The sequence below is a fragment of the Girardinichthys multiradiatus genome, chromosome 22 (genome assembly GCF_021462225.1).
Source record: "Girardinichthys multiradiatus isolate DD_20200921_A chromosome 22, DD_fGirMul_XY1, whole genome shotgun sequence".
In the NCBI taxonomy this organism is placed as follows: domain Eukaryota; kingdom Metazoa; phylum Chordata; class Actinopteri; order Cyprinodontiformes; family Goodeidae; genus Girardinichthys; species Girardinichthys multiradiatus.
Genome location: NC_061814.1, coordinates 16704517 through 16725601, shown reverse-complemented (window position 1 = coordinate 16725601; position 21085 = coordinate 16704517). Strand labels below are relative to the sequence as shown.

The 21085-nt window shown below is 37.4% G+C and overlaps 1 protein-coding gene across 1 annotated transcript in view; it reads right to left on the bottom strand.

Moving 5' to 3' along the window:
- LOC124859392 (equilibrative nucleoside transporter 1-like) overlaps positions 1 to 21085 on the bottom strand; it is a 54000-nt gene extending 32915 nt beyond the window's left edge. Inside the window, exon 1 of the mRNA XM_047352148.1 lies at positions 20938 to 21085. The gene's annotated coding sequence lies outside the window, so the exon portion shown is untranslated. The remainder of the gene's footprint in view (positions 1 to 20937) is intronic.

Here is a 21085-nt window from a genome sequence, read left to right as displayed (position 1 = left end):
TGCTCTGACTTTGTAATTTTGATTAAAATTACTAACTTTATTAATAATTTCCCTTGGTCTTTACAAGAAACACTATTAGTCATTTATGGAAACATTTATTGCATTTTCTTCTAATGAAGTATTAGTTACAGCTACATAAGTGCAAAGTGCATGCAGGTTGAGAAAAACGGCGTTAGAGGGATGGGCGCGGGGCTCCAGTTGTTCCCCTGTTGTGCAAGCTTAATTGAAAACAGACCGGACTAAACCCATAAGCGTAAAAATGGCCTGACTGAACAACATTCCCAAGAGCAAAAAAGAGATCAAGGCGAAAATAAATTGTGACTGAGTTTTAACACTTAGTGCTGACCCCTTGTTACTTTTGCAGGTAGCTGTTAGGATTTTAAGCTTAAGCATAGACGATGGCAAACAGGTGGTGGAGTCACCTTTTCATTGTAGGCCTGCAGCTGTTCTGACTTCACAAAAAAATAAAATAAAAAAACGTGTTAAAAAAATCAAGTCATGTAATGCTCCTTCAGCACCTGATCTAAATATAAGAATATGAATCTACTTCAACATCTTAATACATACTAATAACTGTAATAACACTGGCCAAAATAAAACTGTGGTATTTGCTGCTTAAGGAATATTTACTTAAACAGCAAATACCAGTTTTATTTTGGCCAGTGTTTTTGATGCATGTTGAATACATACAGTAAAGGCAAACTCAGAGTGAAGTAATGTGACAGCGAGGGGTCCCAAACATGTGTCTGTATGTGATAAAGAATTTGGGTTGTTCAGCTGTTTATCACGCTAACAGCATGTGTGTTGCAGAGAGTTTCAACTCATTCCTTCACTGCCCATGTGATCTGTGCACTACACTCAGATACGTAAATACTTATAAATACTGTGTCTCTGCTTGCAAAACATCACCTATTAAGTCTATTAAAGAAAACCTGAATTTCCTTCTGACAGTCCCTGCTGGCTGAATGTTTGCATTTAAAATGTTGCTGTCAGCTCATGACCATCTTTAGATTTAACATCAGTTAAGTGAGTCTGCTGGACAATTTAAACTGGATTGTTATCGGCTGTCATCCCTTTCTATCCTTTTATCATATCGGCGGCTGACAGCCATCCTGTTGGCCTGATGGAGGAAAACAGGCTGGGAGAATCAGAGGCATTCATTATCAAGTAACTGCATAATCTTTTTACTTGCTTGGTCTTCTTACTAAGCAATTTGTTTCATCCCAAAACAACCTGACTAATTCATTGAAACAGTTTAGTGCAATCAATATTATTAAGAGAGTAGGTTGCACAACATAAGGATGTACAAGTGGATAGAAAAGGAAAAAATAACACAAAGTAAAAGTTACACCACAAATAAAAGACAAATGACTTAATATGCAAGAAAAACATGAACACACTTACAGTCCCTTGCAGAAGTATTCACACAGCAACCCTAAGTGTTATTTATTAAGTGTTATTTATTTTTGTGTGAAGGGCCAACACAAAGTAATGCATGATTGTGAAACAAAGGTATTATAAAATAATGTATACATGGTTTAATTTAAAATGTTTTTACAATTACAAACTAGAAAAAGTGTGATATGCATTTGTATTTAGCTCCCTTTACTCTGAAACCCCTTAATAATATGCAGTGCAACCAGTTCCATCTATTTAGTAAGTAGAATGCACTCATGTAAATAAATCCAGATGTTCTGTGAAGGCATCAGAGGTTTGTTAGAGAACATTAGTGAACAAACAGCATCATGAAGATCAAGGAACACAGCAAGCAGATCAGAGAAGTTGTGGGGAAGTTTAAAGCAGGGTTTGAAGGTAGCTCTACAAAGTCAGCCACCAACTAGAGGGTGACACGGGAGTGGATTTTCTCTCCTGTCCCATCCCGCTTCCACAGAAAAATGTCTTGTCCCATCCCAATCCCAGGCCAGCATAACGAAAAAAATCCTGTCTCATCCCACTCCTGGTAAATTGACTCCCACTCCCATCCCCCTTCCATTTTTGTTTTCTTCATTTAGTCTTTTGGCAATTTCTTTGTTTGAAGGACCAGTTAGGTCCCTGTTTTTAGCTGTAGTAAAGGCCAGTTAAAGTAAAAAGAATAATAATGAAGAAATAATAAAAATATTAAACAAGGAAACAGACCATGCCTATCTTAGCTGAATAAACAAAATGTACATAGTTGTATTTTACTCATTTATTAAGTGATTGTTTCCTTTAAACGATGACATTACATTTATTTTTCAAGTTGCTGAAACAAAAGAAAAATGCACCTAGTAAGAGAACTGTACTTGGTGAACAAAAGTGCAAAAAGGTATTACCTTCACAATTTAGAAACTGTACCTCAATGGTTTACAGCCCTGGTCCTCAGGGACCCCTTCCCTGCAGGTTTTAGATGTTTGTCTGATCCAGAACACCTGATTCAAATTCTGACATGACCTCCTATACAGGCATCAAGACTGGAGGGTCAAACTGGACAAAATAAATACAATAAAATAATCATTAAATAAATCAATGTTGTGAATGTCCCATAAGTGAAGTAAATGTAACATGAAAGAAATGTAACATTAAGTGTGCTATTAAATTAAAGGTACCATTTATTTATTTAATACATCATTATAAATAAATGTACCATTATATCATGAAATGGACTATTATGCCATTAAATGCGCCACTGAATAATTAAGTATAATTTTAAAGACGACATGACCTAATTAGTGGTACACTTAATATTTAACAATGTATTAAAATAAATTGTACATTTGATGGTACATTCAATATTTTTCTATTTCACAACGTATTTATTTAATGTCTTCCCTTGATGAAGCCTTTCGTGGCAAAGGCTCTTAAATCTTTAGTGCACATGCGAGCAGTTTTGTTGGTCAGATGAGACTTGACACATGATGGTACTTTTCATTTGACAAATGCAGAGATGCAGGGCTGATTCAATCCAGAATTTGCCTTAGTGTGCCTTAAATCACTGGTGAACTTGATTACGACTAAACACGTTTTACAAGCAGCAGACTGCGTGTTAACACCGCTGCATTCAACTCTCCTGAAGTTCGATAATATTTGCGACTTTCCTGTCAGCTCTATGAGTTTAATAGATAAGTCCTTACTTCTGACTTTACGTTGCAAATCGATCAGAAGCACTGTTGGCTTGTGGGTCTTGTAGTTTGTTTGACTCGCATTATAGTATAGGCTTCCTGGAAAAAAACTACACAATGGCGGCATCGATTCAAGTTTTTTTTCTCAAAGTTTATAACAAAGTCTCAGTTTTACATTTCCAAAGACAATTGATCCTAGTTTATTTTCCCTCCTATTGGTTAGCTCCCGCTCCCGTCTGCTCCCGTTCATTTTTTATCCTGTACCGTCCCAATCACGTGATCTTTACTGATGCTGTCTCCCATCCCGCGGGATTCCGTGACCCGTGGGATTCCCGAAAGAAATGTCAGCCTCTACCTCCAACCATGTAAACCAAGCAAAAAAAAAAAGATCAAAACTTTGACTACACTTAAAACACTGCAGCACTAAGCAGTGGAAATGCTTCTCTTGTTTATCGACTGTGAAGCTGGCAATACTTGATGAGAAGATGGATGGAAAAACGTTTATAAGTTGCCAAAGACCTCAAACAGAGGAGAAGGAAGGTGAACCTCATCACTCTCAGCCAGACACTTTCAGTCCAAATTGTATAGATTTGCAAAGCTGGTAGAGATATATCTATCAAAGTGGTTTAACAAAGTGACTGACTCAGGTGAGGCTGAATAATAACCCACCACACTTTTCAGATTTGTTCAGTAAAATATTTGGAAAATCATCTGGTATCATGTTTCTTCCACCTAACGATTATGTACTCTTATGTGTTGGTCTACCACATAAAATCTAAATAAAATACATCAAAGTTTGGGGTGCAACGTGATAAAATGTCAAAAGGTACAAGGGGTGTTAATACTATTGCAAGGCACTGTAAAGCCAAGAAAATAAAATTAAAATAAACATCTCCTACGTTCTATTATAAAGATTTTTGTGGACAAGAACACTTGATTGACAGTGGAAAGTTGTTCCAAAGCTTGGAGGCTGGTACTGTAAAGGCCCAATCTCTCCTACTATCTAATTTAAAACCAGAAACAACTAAAGTGATGTTTAGATGATTTAGGATTGCGGACAGGGGAATTTAGATATACTGTATATCTATGTGGCAACCCATGCTATGCTTTTAAAACAAACAAAAATAATTTTAAAATCTGTTTTACACATTCTGATAGCCAGCGGAGAGAGACAGGGGTCAGGCTATATTTTCTCAGCTTTAAGTTGAGGAGTCTTGCTGTAGAGTCTTGATCCAGGACCAGACAAGAATACAGTCACTGGTTCATGTTAAATTACAAAAACAAATGCAACAAACTATCCATGAGGCCATTAATGTTGGAATAATTTAATATAGATTTATCTTATATTTTCTCCTATTCTTTAACTTGACTATTCGATTTTCATAACCTTTCATGATGTTTGTGTGAGTAAAGGATGTAATGAGTTTGTCTGCAGGCAAAGGTCATAAATGGAGCCGAGAAGGAAGCAGTCCGCAGTTGAGGAGGTCATAAAAGATGAAGGCTGATTGTGCTGAACAGACAACACACGGATCCTAAGATTGGAGGAGACTGTGGAAGTGTGTTGTTAAAAGATAATGGTGTTTATGACTTGTATACGATGCAGCTGTTTTTCCCATCCTAAGAGAGTAACGTTCTTTGTAATTAGGGACCCCAGAAAAGATAATAAAAAGAGAGGGTCGGACAGATGTTTTTCAGAGCGATGGAGATTTGTAACTGAAAAACACATCTTTATCCGTTCTCCTCGCAGCGAGTGAAATAACTAATTCTTTGTCTTTCTCTTCTTTTTGTGATGTTATAAGTATTGTAGGTTGTTTAAACCTGACATTAATTTGGTCCTTCGGAGCCGGATTCCAATTACGCCTGATGATTCCAGCGGGTTGGTGGATACCAGTAAGACCGTGCGCACGGCAAGTCTTATCAGACTCACAGACCCTTTCCGGGACTGGATCTCGGCCTGCCCGCTGGGGTCTGACGGCTGACGGAACTCTGAGAGAGGAGAGGACAAAGCGGTGAGTTGAATTTGGATTAAAAAAGTGTGACGAATGACTGGGGGTCATTGCGTCAAATAAAACCCTGTGAATCCTAGGTCCTAACAGGTAAAAGTAGGACGGCGGAGTCCTGAAAAAGTATTAAGAAGTAATACTGAAAATTCCGTGTTTCAAGGACGGTGGAGTCCGCGTTTAAGTATTTAAACAAAAAATACTAAGACAATTCCGCGTTTAAAAATGTGTGCATGTGAGAAATGAATGGAGGGTTTAAACCACTAGGTTTTACCTCATACCAAAGCAGTAGGATGGAAAGTGACTAACGTTTGTGGATGCAAAGGCAAGAATTCTCCACTCGAAAGAGTTGAAGTGAGAATTACCACAAAAGGAGATTTTTCTGTCACCCTACTGAGCAGAATAATCCAGCATTTAGAATACCCTAGGTATTTATATGCTGGACCAAATAAAAAAAAAAAGAATTTATAGAAGCACAGGATCAAATTAAAATATTAAAATTAAAATATTTAGATAAATGGATAACCACATATCATTATGATGGTCGTTTAAACTCTAAAAAATTAGGTGATCTATAGGATGCAATAATTAAAAGTACATTAAAAGTAAACGTGATTTAAGAAAAATGGACAAAGAAGGTTATGAGGATGTAGATTATTAGCTAAAAGTAACTAAAAAGAGAGAGATGTGATGCAAGAGATAAGAATGAACGTTTTTGTGGAAAGCAGAAAAGGTCAGAGGGCTAAGAAGTAATTTTTGATGGACTTGCAAAGTAGAACAGCAGGACAGAAGAAGGGAGTAAAAAGAGTAGGTGGAAAGTTTTTGTTTTGTACCAAAGATCTGATGAGGTTTGACAGGATTGGATGGGCTAAAATGAGTCCCTTTGGTGAATAAATCCATCCCCACCATGGCTGTACCTCATGTATGTTTTATTTGTTTATTTTTGTTATTATTGTTTTGAGACGCTGAAGGCTGTTGATACAGCGTGTCACGGAGGTTCATGGCATGACACGTTTTTTTCTCTGTGTAACCTTAGAAAATATTTTACTATTTTTAACAGCAGAACAAACAGAGTGAGGGGATTAATCGATAGGCTTACAGTCAGGTACAGATGCAGAGCTGACTACGCAGAAATAGCCTGAGTGAAACAAAAAGAGGAAGAACCCTTTGAAGAATATAGGATTAGACTGACAAAAGTGTTTAAAATACATAGTGGTCTACAAGAAGATGAAAACAAGCAAGGAGCTTATCGACAGCAATTAAAAAATGCACTACATGCTGGTTCCAGGGATGCAATTAATACCTGGGTAAGGAGACATTTTATAGGGTTCCCCACAGCAAATCTAGAAGACTATGTTAATCATGCCCTCCATGCAGAAAAGTAATGAAGGATACAAAAATTTAAAAAAAGATAGCCAACACCTTTTTTCAGCAAGAAGAAGAAGAAGAACAGATTTATTATCAAAACAACAGAGGAAGAGGAGGATTTAGAGGCAGAGGACAAAACTGCAGGTGTCAGAGAGGAGGAGTGAGCAGAGGAAATTACAGACAATACACCTCAGGGTGTTGGTGTTGTGGGAAAGAAGGACATATGGCCAGAGACTGTCCTGAGAGGAGAAATAATGATTCAGCATGACTAGGACAGAAAATAAGTGAAATTGTTCCTTGTACCTCAGACACCGATGAAAACAAAAAACCAAAAACACAGGGGCAGGATGTCCTCCTAAATTTCTAGGACCTTCTCTCCCTAGATGGCATAAAACCTGAAGTTACCTTACTGCTGAATGGAAAATCAATTACTTTTCTTTGTGATACCGGAGCATGCAGGACCACCTGTAGAGAAACAATCCCAAATTCCAGACTTAGTGATCAGCAAATAACAGTAAGGTCAGCTAGTGGGAAATTGACACAAGTCTGTGAGTCTGAACCAGTTTGGATAAGAGATCCCAATGGACAGTCATGCCAGCTATCTATTCTAATGTTCCCTGAGTGTCCGGTAAATCTATTGGGACGAGATGGATTACTACATCTGGGGTTAGCATTAATTCTAACCTCAGAAGGACATATTGTAGTAAAGAGAAAAGCAGAACTCAGTACGTCAGTTGCTGAAGTAGTGTTAACGGAAGACACAAGGAAGCTCTGCAAAATGTGGACACCTCCACACATATCTTTATTCAAGGATGAACTCAAGTGGCAGGACATGAGAAGAATAGTGCAGAGGGGAAAAGATGCCACAGACTGGTTTGCAACAACAATGAATACAGAAATTAGTGCATCCACAGGATTAACTAGAAAATTATTATTTTGGACAGTGACAGTGTAAAAAGGGATACATTTGCATACAAAGTAACAATGAGAAATATTCCTTACTGAACAGGAGGAACAGTTCTTGAGTGAAGTTCCTGATAAGTTATGATCAACAGACCCTACTGATGTGGGTTTAGTAAAAGGAGCAGTACCTGTCCAAATTAGAGCAAAAACAGAATACAGGCCCAGTGTAAAACAATACCCTTTGAAACATGATGCACGTGAAGGAATAAAACCAGTAATAAAGGATTTAATAACTGCAGGGGTGATAATAAAATGCGAGGACTCAACATGTAACACCCATATTTTTCCAGTTAAAAAACAAGCTCCATCAACAGGATGGCGCATGGTACAAGACTTACAGGCAGTTAATAATGCAGTTGTTCAGAAAGCACCATGTGTTCCTGATCCTTATACATTATTAAATTCCCTAAGACCAGATGCTAGAATATTTACTGTAGTTGATATAAGCAATGCATTTTTCTCTGTACCTATAGATAAAGATAGTCAGTTCTGGTTTGCATTCACCTTTGAGGGACAAAGATATACTTATACCAGACTACCTCAAGGCTACTGTGAAAGTCCAACTATATACTCTCAGGTAATGAGTGCAAGGATGGCCATGTTTGATCCTCCAGGAGGTATTCAGGTTTTATTATATGTTGATGATGTGCTATTAGCCTCTCCTGATGAGGAGACCTGTAAAAATGACACAATAGCATTATTAAAACATTTAGCAGAAGAAGGGCACAAAGTCAGTAAAAAGAAACTTCAGTTGTGTAAAAATGAGGTTAAATACCTAGGCCACAATCTTAGCGCAGGGGGACGCACAATTGTAGAAGAAAGAAAGACTGCAATATTACAAGCTCCAAAACCAGTAACAAAAAAGCAAATGATGTCCTTCCTTGGACTAACTAATAATTGTAGAAACTGGGTGCTAAATTATGCAGAAATAGTAGCTCCATTGAACGAACTAATGTATGAGGAAGAGTTGAAAATGACGTCTGAACTGAAATGGAGTGTAGAAGCTGAAGATGGAAATTAACATGATTGTCAAGAATTAGCAGAAAAAGAAGCAAAAACTAGAAGTGATTTGCAGGATCACAAAATAGTCTACGTGAATGACTTCTCCAAAAAAGGGAAGATACAAACAGGATATGCATTGGTGATAAAAGATACAGTGTTAAAGGAAATGTAACAACAAAGCCCACTACCGAGATAGAAATGTGGAAAAAACATGGAGCTGCATTAAAAGATGAAAACTATATTTGACCAGATAATAAACCTGTCCTACCAAACAACCTATATAAATGGGCGGCAATATTGAGCCATCGTGTTTCTCAATGTCTCAACAGGGAGGAAGGGTAGGAGAGATATATATTAATATTATATAACATATGGATTTAATTCTTAATTCTTATTAAAAAAAATTTTTTAACATGTTTAATATGTGCAAAACATAGTCCACAAGGGAATTTAAGACCACGAAGGGGACAATTTCCAAAACCAAAATACCCCTTACAAACAATTCATATGGATTTTATTGAGTTAAATCACAGTGAAGGGAAAAAGTTCTGTTTAGTCATTATAGATGCATTTTCTAAACGGATAGAACTATTTTCAACTAAACATTACAAGCACCTCAGGGATAAGTGGGAGTTAGATGAAGAAACTAACCTAGCTGATTAGATGAGGAGTATGTTAGAAAAGTAACAGAAACAAATTCAAACTAATGAGGAATGTTCTATTTCCCAGCAGGAAAACCAACTAGTGGAACCAGGAGACTGGGTGTTAATAAGGAGTGTAGAAAAGAAACATTGGTATTTCACCTAAGTGGGACGACCCATATTAGGTATTATTAACCACTCCTACAGCAGTAAAAATAGCTGAGAGATTAACCTGGATTCACCTTACACATTGTAAAAAAGGTCATTTCGGTTGAAAGCTCCGCCAGGGGAAGTGATTTACAGACTGATAATAGGGTGGACCCAGACATTTAGAGGCTGGAGAGACCCGAAATTCAGTGAAGAAAATTAAGACACTGGAACCACTTAGAGGAGCCAAAATGAGATGGATGAACAATGCTTTCCGTTGCTGGGTATTTATTTATTTTTTTTCTCATATTGATTTTTTTATTTTTCTGGTACTTCTGGGAACCAGTCAAGATAATCTAACCATGTGTACTAAACAAACTTGTTATACTTATGGCATTCAAGTGTGCGTGAAATCTAATACCATAGCTGTGGTGCTGATCCCACTCATTAGCTTGACCAAACGAGGAAGGAAAGGGCAGGAAAATAGAAGTTATAAATGGTACTTAACTAATGACAGAAGAGACACCTCATGGTCCATGATGGTAGCTGATGAAGGAAACAATTGGACACCAGAGTGGTGCACCACTGCTTATGCTAGTCATCAAAAGAAGTTGTTTAAGCTCCATAAAGCTGATGATGTAATCCAGGGAACAAAGCGAAGAGAGTACAAATTATGTTAGGAAACTTAACCACAGATGACTAGTTCCAGGTTATTACTGGAGTATCAGGAACAAATAATACCTGGTTATTGATGGTAGAGCAAGCGGCTAACATGACTAAAAGAGATTGTGTTGTGTCCCAGGCTTTTGTTACAAATAATTCCAGCTGTGATACCACAACCCTGTGTGATGGAAGTAATGAATCAAACTAAATTTAATGAAATGTGTCAGCACTGGGATTCTGTTTTTCCTGTAACTACAGCAGATAAGGATAAATCAGTATTCCATAAACGGGTCACCACTGGAAACTACACATGTATAAATATGACAGAGAGAGGCAATAAATTAGGAAATCTCACTGCAGTATGGTGTACTGCAATTGTAAAAGTAAATAAGTATTTTAAACCAGTCTCTAGAGGAGACATTTGGTGGTGGTGTGCTGACGACAGGTTGTTTGATCGATTGCCTTCAAATGTAACAGGACTCTGTGCTCTAATTACTTTATTGTTACCAGTTTCAGTATATTCTATGTAGATGAAGTAACAGATGGACTATCTAGTGTAATCACACATGATTGGCGTAATAGAAAGTGCAGAGAAGCAGCTTGGCAGACTGAGGGAGACTCTACATACAGAGATGCTATAGATGAAGATAAATTAACTGATCAAGTAGCTGCAAGATTTGAATCATGTATCTGTAAGTGGTGTACGATGAACAAAAACGTAGACAGGATCAACTATATTCACTACAATGTTCAAAAACTAGGACATTGGACACAAAGCGGGTTTGAAACTGTCCATGACCGATTGGCTTCAACTTCCCTGATGGCATTCCAGAATAGAATTGCTTTGGACATGTTGTTAGCTGAAAAAGTAGGAGTTTGTGCCATTTTTGGAGAAAAATGTTGCACATTTATATCTAACAACACTGCTGCTGATAGCAGCCTCACTAAAGCCATAGAAGGTTTGAGATCTCTAAATGACAAAATGAAGGAGCATTCTGGAGTAGACACCTCGATGTGGGACTCCTGGCTGGATGTATTTGGGAAGTATAAAATTTTAGTATCATCAGTAATAATTTCCTTTGCAGTGTTTGCTGCAATTTTGACATTGTGTGGATGTTGTTGTATTCCCTGCCTTCGTTCTCTGCTTAACCGTCTTATCACCACAGCTATTTCTCCTATGGAAGACAGAGTTACCCAACTCTATCCGTTACTTAAACATCAGGATGATGAAGATGATGAGGATGCGACTGACCACTTTTCTGACCTGTACCCAGATCCATCTTTATATGAATCTGTGATTTAAATGTCAGTAAGTGCCTCTGAGTATAATTGTCTTTGTACTCATGGAAATAATCTTACAGTTAAAAAAAAATCCAAAAGAAGTGGCTAAGTAATATGAGAATATGAGCAAATATTTTGATAAACAAGGAGGAAATGTTGGAATAATTGAATAGATTTATCTTATATATTTCTCCTATTCTTTAATTTGACTATTTGATTTTATAACCTTTCATGATGTTTGTGTGAGTAAAGGATGTGATGAGTTTGTCTGCAGGCAAAGGTCATAAATGGAGCCGAGAAGGAAGCAGTCCGCAGTTGAGGAGGTCATAAAAGATGAAGGCTGATTGTGCTGAACAGACAACACACTGATCCTAAGATTGGAGGAGACTGTGGAAGTGTGTTGTTAAAAGATAATGGTGTTTATGACCTGTATACAATGCAGCTGTTTTTCCCATCCTAAGAGAGTAACGTTCTTTGTAATTAGGGACCCCCGAAAAGATAATAAAAAGAGAGGGTCGGACAGATGTTTTTCAGAGCGGTGGAGATTTGTAACTGAAAAACACATCTCTGTCCGTTCTCCTCGCAGCGAGTGAAATAACTAATTCTTTGTCTTTCTCTTCTTTTTGTGATGTTATAAGTATTGTAGGTTGTTTAAACTTGACAATTAATGCTTCCATAGCTGTTTTAATGTCATTATTAGAAAGGATGGGTTTGACATCAGAAATATTTCTTAACTGTAAATTATAAAATATTAAAAAATATAATGACCCAAAGGGGCTTCTTATGTTTAAAGAGGCATGAGAAGGTCATAAAATGAACCATGTGGGGGGCTTTGACATAGTTCCTCTTGGGCACATCTGAGACTAAACAAATTTCTAAGACAACAACAAATAAATGATTCACTATTATGTCCCTAAAGCTGCCCGATTCAGTCAGAGAAAGAGACAAAGTAATTTCAGATGAAGAGAGCAAATCTATCTACTGGACACAAAAACAGCATGGCAGCGTGACACGCATATGACTAAATTAGAAGTATTTGCCACATATATCATGCCCTTGCACGCAAGAATACCACACTAACTAGAAACACACTGAAGCAAGAGTTTAGTTCCCCCATTTGGATTGAGAAAGGAAAATAAATTATTATATTTATGCTATGATTTGGTTATTGTCTAATAATCTGGTAAAGAAACACCTTCACCTATTGGTTTTAGTCTTGTCCCCATGTAATTTAAACTTATGAAATCTGATTAAAAAATTAGACATCCAATTAGGTGATCCACTTACGGCTTCAAATCTGCAGTGGCCATAAAGGGGAAAAAATCTGGAAATATTTTTATCACGGTACAATTGTTATAACTAAAATAAACACCTAAATTTGCATTATGCTTGTCTTCTTTTAAGCTGATTACAGCACGTTGAAGTTAGTCCATAACATGCAAAGGTTTTGGTCATTTGGTAATACAGCTGTCTGGTTATGTTAAGTAATGTCAGACAGAAGGAAACCACAAACCTAAAAGAAGTCTAAATGCATCATTCAATTTGTGTTCCTCAAAACTTGTGTTTTTTCACATGTCTTACTAATAAGAAAGGATGAATATCAATACAGCGCTGTGAAAAAGTATTTACCCTTTCACAGACTTCTGTTTTTGCTTTGTTGACACTCTTAAATGTTTCAGATCATTAAACAATTTTGAATACCAGACAAAGAAAATCTGAATGAATACAAAAAGCAGTTTTCAAATGATGACTTCATTTAAGAAAAGCCATTCAACCAATTCAACCAATCTGGCCCTATGTTGGTTTAACCACCCTAGGCTGCCATGCAGCATTTGCATTAAAATGGCAATGTGTCTAATACATCAACGTTGGGGAGATTAAGTCCACTCTGCTCTGCTGAATTGTTTTATTTAGCTACATTAGAGGGGTTTTCAGCATTAGCAACCTGTTTTGTCTTGCTATAAAACTTAATTGCGTTTGAGCTCAATCACAAACTGATATCTGGACATTCTCCTTCAGGGTTTCTGATAGGAAGCAAAATTCATGACTCCATCAATTACAGCCAGCTGTTCAGGCCCTGAAGGTTCAATGCTTTATGGTCTATTAATAAAATTATTGTTAGAAAACAGCGTATTTACTCAGGGTATCTATGTCTGAAACCAATATTAGTTTGAAATGATTTGGAAATAACGTCAAACCAAACTAATTTTGTGGGATTTGCTGGTTGACATCCCAAAATGGCAAAACTACTCACATTCTTTTACTTAAGTGAAGACACAGACACTTATGAGAAAAAACACTCTGATAAAAGTATTGATTGAACTCCTTTACTTAAGTAAAAGTAAAAAGTACATGTTCTGAAATCTACTGAAGTTCAAAGGTAAAAAATGATTTTCACCTTCAATGAGACAAAATAGCTGTTCTGTTAATGCTACAACATTAAAAAGTTTCTAGACACACAAAATAGAACAGTTTCCTCTTCTCTTCACAACATGCCCTAAAAATACATTTAGCTGTAAGTGTTTTTTTCAGATTAGACGAAGAATTATTGAACGCCACAAGCTCATAGTTATTAGGTTGGCTAAAACACACACAGTGCATTGAGCTATCAATTATTCTTGAAACCCACAACATTAGAGAGTTCACCTAAATAAGACCATGGGTGGGAAATGGTTTGCTTTTCCGAATCTGTTCTGGTGTCGTCTGGAATGTTTCCCAATTCACTGTCTTCATCCATGTCGATGTTAATGTTTTTCTCTGTGCCACAAACCGTGCTCCCACTTGACGCCTTGTCTCAGCGCAATTGATTTTTCCTCAGTTTTGTTACGTCACATCGTTATCAATACATTTAGAAATAATTAGCCAGTCTTGAGAATGAAAGGAGTAGGGAGTACAGATACTTGTGTTCGAATGTTGGTACTAATAGTAAATGTTGTCCAAAAAATAAATAAGTAAAGCACAAATACCTAAAAAAGCTACATAAGTACAGTAATGACGTATTTGTACTTCGTTACTTCCCACCTCTGTTGATATGTTCAGTGACCTGGCTGAATGCTAATAGCAAACAAGCTAATAACATTTAATTACTCTGCATTTTCTACACAGTAGCATATATTCAATATATAAAGTTCTATTGTTCTCTACATGTGACTAATTTAAGGAGCCATATTGGACTTTAAGCCTGGGGTTGGTCAGGAATCCTTCCACCAATCATGCCATGCAAAGTTTTTTTTCCTTTTGTCTTGTTTTTGTAACAACAAACACAAAAGGTCATGTTGTACTATAGTTTTAAGGAGATTATAACGACACTGATACTTAGAAAGTTTAACATTTACTAAGGTGGTGCTTGTTATAAAACGTTTGAAGACCACTTATAGACTCTTTTAAATCTAGTTATATGCAGTCCAGTTTGATGCTAAATATAGAACACTTAAATTTACTTCATATTGTCAGTTGTTAAAAAGTAAATCTATCACCTAGTTTATTGCACTGAGCCCCCAAATGCAGCAACCCCTCCTTCTGAGAGGGATTGCTTAAACACATAGGAAACTTGATAAAAAGAGAAGATGCAAACTTCACACAATACGTTCCTCTCAGGGATTTGAAATTAGGATAGCAAAATTTACAACATATGCAGAACTGGATTGACGTGCAACAAGCACGGCTTCTCCAGACAAAGCACTTAAATTATGAGAAAATGTAGAAGAAAATATTCTGCCCAATCCCCCGAGTTCTCTCATTCCCAGCATTAAACCAGTATTAAAGTTTTTCAGTGTCTTTTGTTTCTAATGGCAAACACATGTGATTATTTCCGAGGGTTTCCCTCCAGGCATAATGGAAGATGTTACATCACCATAACTTTAGTCTTGATGAAACATGGCTTTCTTCATTGGATTGATTCCTTATAGTCTTCATACACAAACATCATGAGAATATCTCTTTTTCATTGTATAATAAACTATATTTAGGTGAGATTAATAGAAATCTCTGTGGATATTTGTTGGTAAAAGTCCAAATTCTTCCCCTCTAAAGTCAACATCCTCTTTAATGTTTATGTACAACATACTTCAGTCAAGATTTAAAAACAAAACTGAGATTATATGCTTATGAAAACTGCTGAGACCACATTCCAGCAGGTCTAAACTAAACTCAACAAATATTGTGAACCATTTAAGCCACAGGCATTTATCAGTTTCTTGCAGATGAACACAGAAGCACTCTATCTTCATGGTTATTTGTTTTAATAACTATCTGATACAGTGACTTCCATAGTATTCATACCCCTTAAACGTTGTACATTTTGTCACGTTAGTATTTTATCATATTACAAACATACTTCAGTGTATTTTACTGGGCTTTATTAGGCAAAATAGTGCATGAGTGCAAATAAGAATCTGAAAGATCTGGTAGGCATTTGTAGTCAGCCCCCCCAAACCCCTGAGTCAATTCTTTGTAAAACTGCAATTACAGCTGCAGGTCGTCTGGAGTATGTCTCCATCAGCTTTGCACATCTGGACAGCTCCAACTAGTCAGATTGGATGGAGGAGCATCTGTGACCATTATAGTGTATTTTTAAGTCTTTGCACACAGATTCTCAATTGGATTTAGGTCTTTGATTTGCTCATTCTAATGTATGAATACGCCCTGATTTATATATCCTGTGGTAGTTCTGGCTATACGTTTTGGATTGTTGTCCTGCTGATAGGTGAACCTCTTCTCTAGTATTAAGTATTTTGCAGCTGGTTATCTTCCAAGATTGCCCAGTATTTTGCTGCATCCATGCACAGATATGCATCCTCATATCTTGATGCTGCCCCTCCGATACTTCACAGCTTTGATGCCGTGTTCATGGAGATGTGCAATGTTAAATTTTACCATGAGCCTCTTGGTGGTTTGTATGATTAATACTCTCTTATCAGTTCAGGTGGACATCCATGTCCTAGCAGGTGTTCATTTCCATTTTCAGATTACTGATTGAACAGCCCTCCTTTAAATATTCAAAGCTTAGGATACTGTTTTATAACCAATCTCTGCTTTAATCTTCTCCAAAACATTATCACTGACCTGTGTGCTTGGTTCCTTGGTCTAGTCTTCATGATGCATTTGCCCACTAAGGTTCTCTAGCAAACCCCTGAAGGCAATCGGTTGCCCTGTATTTTTTTAGGAGTGTCAAACCAAAGTGGGGCTAACTTATGCACTACTTATTGACGACCAATCACATAAAAGCCCAATAAGATACAATAAAGTTCAAGGGTTATAAGTACTTTTGCAAGGCACTGTGGTTGTTGTGGAGATGTCTCCACTAAATGCTTTCTAGAAATTTTGAATATCTTCACATTTGGTACCAATTGGCCAATTAGCAATTGGATCTTGTCTATCAAGATGTGAAACAGGAACCAGCTTGAACCACATGAGGGGAAGTCAGGAGATCAGAAAAGATTAAAAGTGTCCATCTTCAGGGACTCATAAAAGTCTCTGAAGATAAATTTGTGTCAGGGAAAGACCACATTCAGTTCAGCACCCAGTTACAATAAATAGGCGTATTAAAGAACATGTAAAAAAAGAAATCAGGACTTCACCAAACAGCATAACAACTGGAGAGAAATTAAATGTAAAACCAAAACCACCAGTAATCAAATAGCAAATGTTTCAATAAGTCATGAGCAGCTTTGAGAGTCATTCCTTGAAATAGAGTTAGCTCTGTCTGCCTAACACATAGAGATGATGGATATGCCAGCAGCCTCTCCAATTAAATGACAAAACAATTTAAACAATGGCACTGGCCAACACTTTCACACAGAAAAATACCAGTAAACTGACAGGTGCAACCTTTTAAATTAAAAGTACACTCCCGTCTCCCAGCTTTTGCAGCTCCTGGGGATTCCTCAGCATTAGTGACTTTATGTACCAGCAGACATCTAGCTTAAACCACAGTCATGATGACCCAGTCTGGATCAGCCGGTCTCTCTCCACCCTGCATCGTATTACTCTGGTGCATTGCACCATATGCTGTGTTCTTTTGCCCTTGTCTGATTTTCAGACCAGAGTTTCTAATTTTAGTGGCGTAATTGTCCCGGCACACAAGGTGCTGGTGGGAGATCAAGTATTTGGACAGAGCTGCAGAAACGGACGACAGTGAAAGTGGGTCAAAGAAAGCAGCGCTGAAAGCTGATTTCAGAGCAAGAACGGAAATACAGAGTCTAATATCAATGTACACATCTTATTACGGGTCTTTTTGGATTAAGACATGTCTAAATTACATGTTTTTTTGTAGGGGGGTTCTTTTGCAAAAAAAGCATGAGCAAATGTTTCAGGTGTGCCAAGCTGGTACCTCAAAAGACTTGAAGCTGTGACTGATCTGCAAAACACTGAATCATGGGGTGAGTATGTGTGCAGGACCTTTCAGCTTTTTAATTGTAAAATATTTTGAAAACCATGTATTATTTTCCTTCCCCTACAAATACAAACTGCTTGATGGTGGCCAGTCAACATAAAATCAATTTATATTCAGGTTTGGGTTCTAACATGACACAACATGAAAAAGTTCAACAGGTATGAATACTTTAGCCAGGGACGATATATGATTACTTTTCTGTGTCTCTGGGCTATTTAAAAAGGTCAAGTTCACATTTTACCTCCAAGAGAAACAAGAATTTGGAAAAACAAAACTTCATATAAACCAATACTGTCTCTTTTTTAACCCCATAATCGTGTATGTTTAAAACACTTTATTGTCAAAGCCACTTTGTTAGTGGATCAGCTACTTTCATCTTCAAATCCTGAAAAAACATAAAATAGGCATGATGCTAACTGTAACACATTGACATGCTAGAAATATTTCTTGCATTTGTTTGCTTTCAGGATCTTATACTGAAAACAACATTCTATAGTGGGATGGCCTCTCAAGAAGCACAATGACTTTTATAAAATGCCTTGCATAGTAATATTAACTCTTGAGTATTTATATAAAAAAAAAAACTGGCTCAAGATAAAAAAAAAAAAAAAGGTGGCTGCACTAACACGTTTTAAATAAATCCCCATAGGATCCACTGTTAGGAGCTTTAAAGCACAGGCCGATAAGCTCTACTGTGATTATATTTTCCAGTGTATAGAAGCAGAAGCTAGGGGCTCGACTTCCTCATAAAATTCGTCAGCCGCATTATAGTGAACCAAAATTGGTGGACAAGTAACCCTTACAAAGACTATGATGGAAAAACCAACAAAGCTCAGATTTGGGCACAAACCTCTTTTATCTAGTATCCGCATCGACATGTTTGGAGCAACTGCCTTTTAGTCAAGACAGCTGAGATAAGAAAACATATGCAACAACAAAAACACATGGGAAAAACCTTAAAAAAGAGTTTAAGAGAAAAAACAAAGGAATAATGGATTGAAGATGGATTCTATTAATTTTGTAATTCACTTATAAAATGTGTCTTTTTGTCCCTGGGAGAAGAAAATAACTAAATATCTGATAATGGTTTTATCACAGGAATGTTGGCAGGGAATTAGGTAATGGGCCCTTAGAAACAGCTTGAAGTTAAATATTGTAATGATGCTGAACATTATTTATTCTAAGACTCTTTTCCTAGATTTCCCTTTCCATGATTTTTCTAATAAACTGTAAAAGACAAAAAAAAAAAGTTTCCAAAAGCACAAGACTATGTTAATCCTGTCCAAACAAGAGGTCATATCCAAAATGATAAAATGTATCACGTATAACCATGACAGAATGCAGATACTTTAAGTATCTTCTGGCAATAAAATATCTGATAATTCATTGATGTTTTAACATTAGTCATGTCAGTCTTAGACCAGAGATGGGGAGTTCCTCTCCTTAGGGGCCAGGGTCTGGCATGTTTTAATTGGGATCCCCACTCTAAAACACCCAGTGCAAGTAGTTTAATTATCTCCTCACAGTCACCATATTCTGCAGACATCTGCTAAATACCCGTTCATTAAAAAAAGATGTATTCAAGCAGGAAAACACTTCGCTTCAAGGAACAGAATTGCTTTCCACTGTCGAGGATGTTTTCTTGCTTCAACTCAGCTAATTTAAATAAAGAGTCATTGAAAGTCTTGGGCTAGGTTAGATGACAAGATGATGGTTCATTAATCAGGTGGGTTGGAATACAACAAAGACATCTTTAAACATGCAGCACATCCATATGATCTTAAAATTACTCTTGTCTGCTTTTCAGTATGCTGTCATTTTCTCTTGCTACTCTCCATTTATGCATTATTTGCAATTATTGCTAACTATTTGTTGTTGTTCTTTGTTTCCAGGGAAATTACTTTTAGCATAGTGTTTTCCTGTTTAGCTATGTCTCTTTTCTAAATGGAGCCACCAAATGGGTTTGACTCTGAGCGGGATTGCGTTTAAATGGACTGAACTGATTTTAACTTTATTTAGACCTAATTGGACTTTACATACATTTGTTGGACCAGTCTGTCTTTTAAAGTGCCTTGAGATGACATTTGTTGTGAATTAGCTCTATATGAATAAACTAAACTGAACTCTTTATCTAGCCAAGCTTATTTTTCTGAGAGTGAAAAGCTGAAGGTGAAAACTGACTTCCACTACAACAACCTATCCCCTGTTTAAAACAGTCAGTGGCAACATGCGGTCCAGTATTTACATGGCACAGAGTAGTTTTTAGTTCAGTAGGGTCTATTCTTGGAGCGCTTTCATGTTATCTGCTGCAGTGGAGAGTTGTGAGCAAGGGTCGACATTCTCACACTGACACCTGCTGTGAAGGATCAAATGCAACTGTGTTTAAGTCTCAACCTCTGCTCCAGTGGTTCAGAAGTCCTATTTCAACGTCCTGTGCAGCTATCATAACACAAACATCGATACAGGGGTTATTATGAACACGGTAAATCAAAGCTGCTCCATGCATTCGGACCGTCTCACATAACATATTGGATTTCAGCTCTCAGCCATTGGCAATTCTTGCATGAATGGGGCCCTGGATGAACCCCTCCTTCTACTGACCCCTACACAACTGAGAGATAGATCGATAGATAGATAGATAGATAGATAGATAGATAGATAGATAGATAGATAGATAGATAGATAGATAGATAGATAGATAGATAGATAGATAGATAGATAGATAGATAGATAGATAGATAGATAGATACTTTTGTAGGTTTACTAAAATAGAATAAAGGTTTTGCTAATCTCAAATAGTGTTTCAAAGAACTTTTGAATGATCCAGCTGATGTATTTCAGGTTTTGAACTAGAGATTGCCAAATGCAGTCCAGACCAGTCATCAGCCTGCACAACAATATTGTCTTACACTGTTTGTCTTACACTCTGCACAACACAAGGGGTTTTCCACTCCACATTGTCTAGACATGCAAATAACCAATAGAAAACTGTTTGTTGCAACTGCAAATAACATTTTTTGATCCTTGATGCCCTCCCAGTCATGTCGCCCAGGGCTGACAGCCATATCGCCCTATCAAAAAGACCCACTGATCTCGGACCTTCGTCACAGCTCCTCCCCAGACACTGACCGACATGATGCGCCAGTCAGGTCCCATCTGACCTTGTCAGCGTTATTTGCTTCCAGCAGGAGCGCCACTTACTGTACAGAAGCCCCTTTAAACTAGATATTAGCATTTGTGAATTTGCAGGCCAAGGATCACCCCGTTCACTTTGTTGGCACCCCACGCATTCCATCTCCCCTCTCCTCTATATCTGGCCGCCTGTGTCAGCAGTCTGCACATTACACTGGGCGTCTAATGAGAAACGCACACGGACTTACCCTCATAGAGATGCGCACGGAGCGTCAGTCCGTGAGGGAAAACATTGATGCGGTCGCCTGCTCCTCCGTCCCCCGATCAGCTCAGAAACTCAGCGCTCCGTTTTCACGCAGCAGGCACACATACAGGAGGGGTGACGCAGGGGGGCGA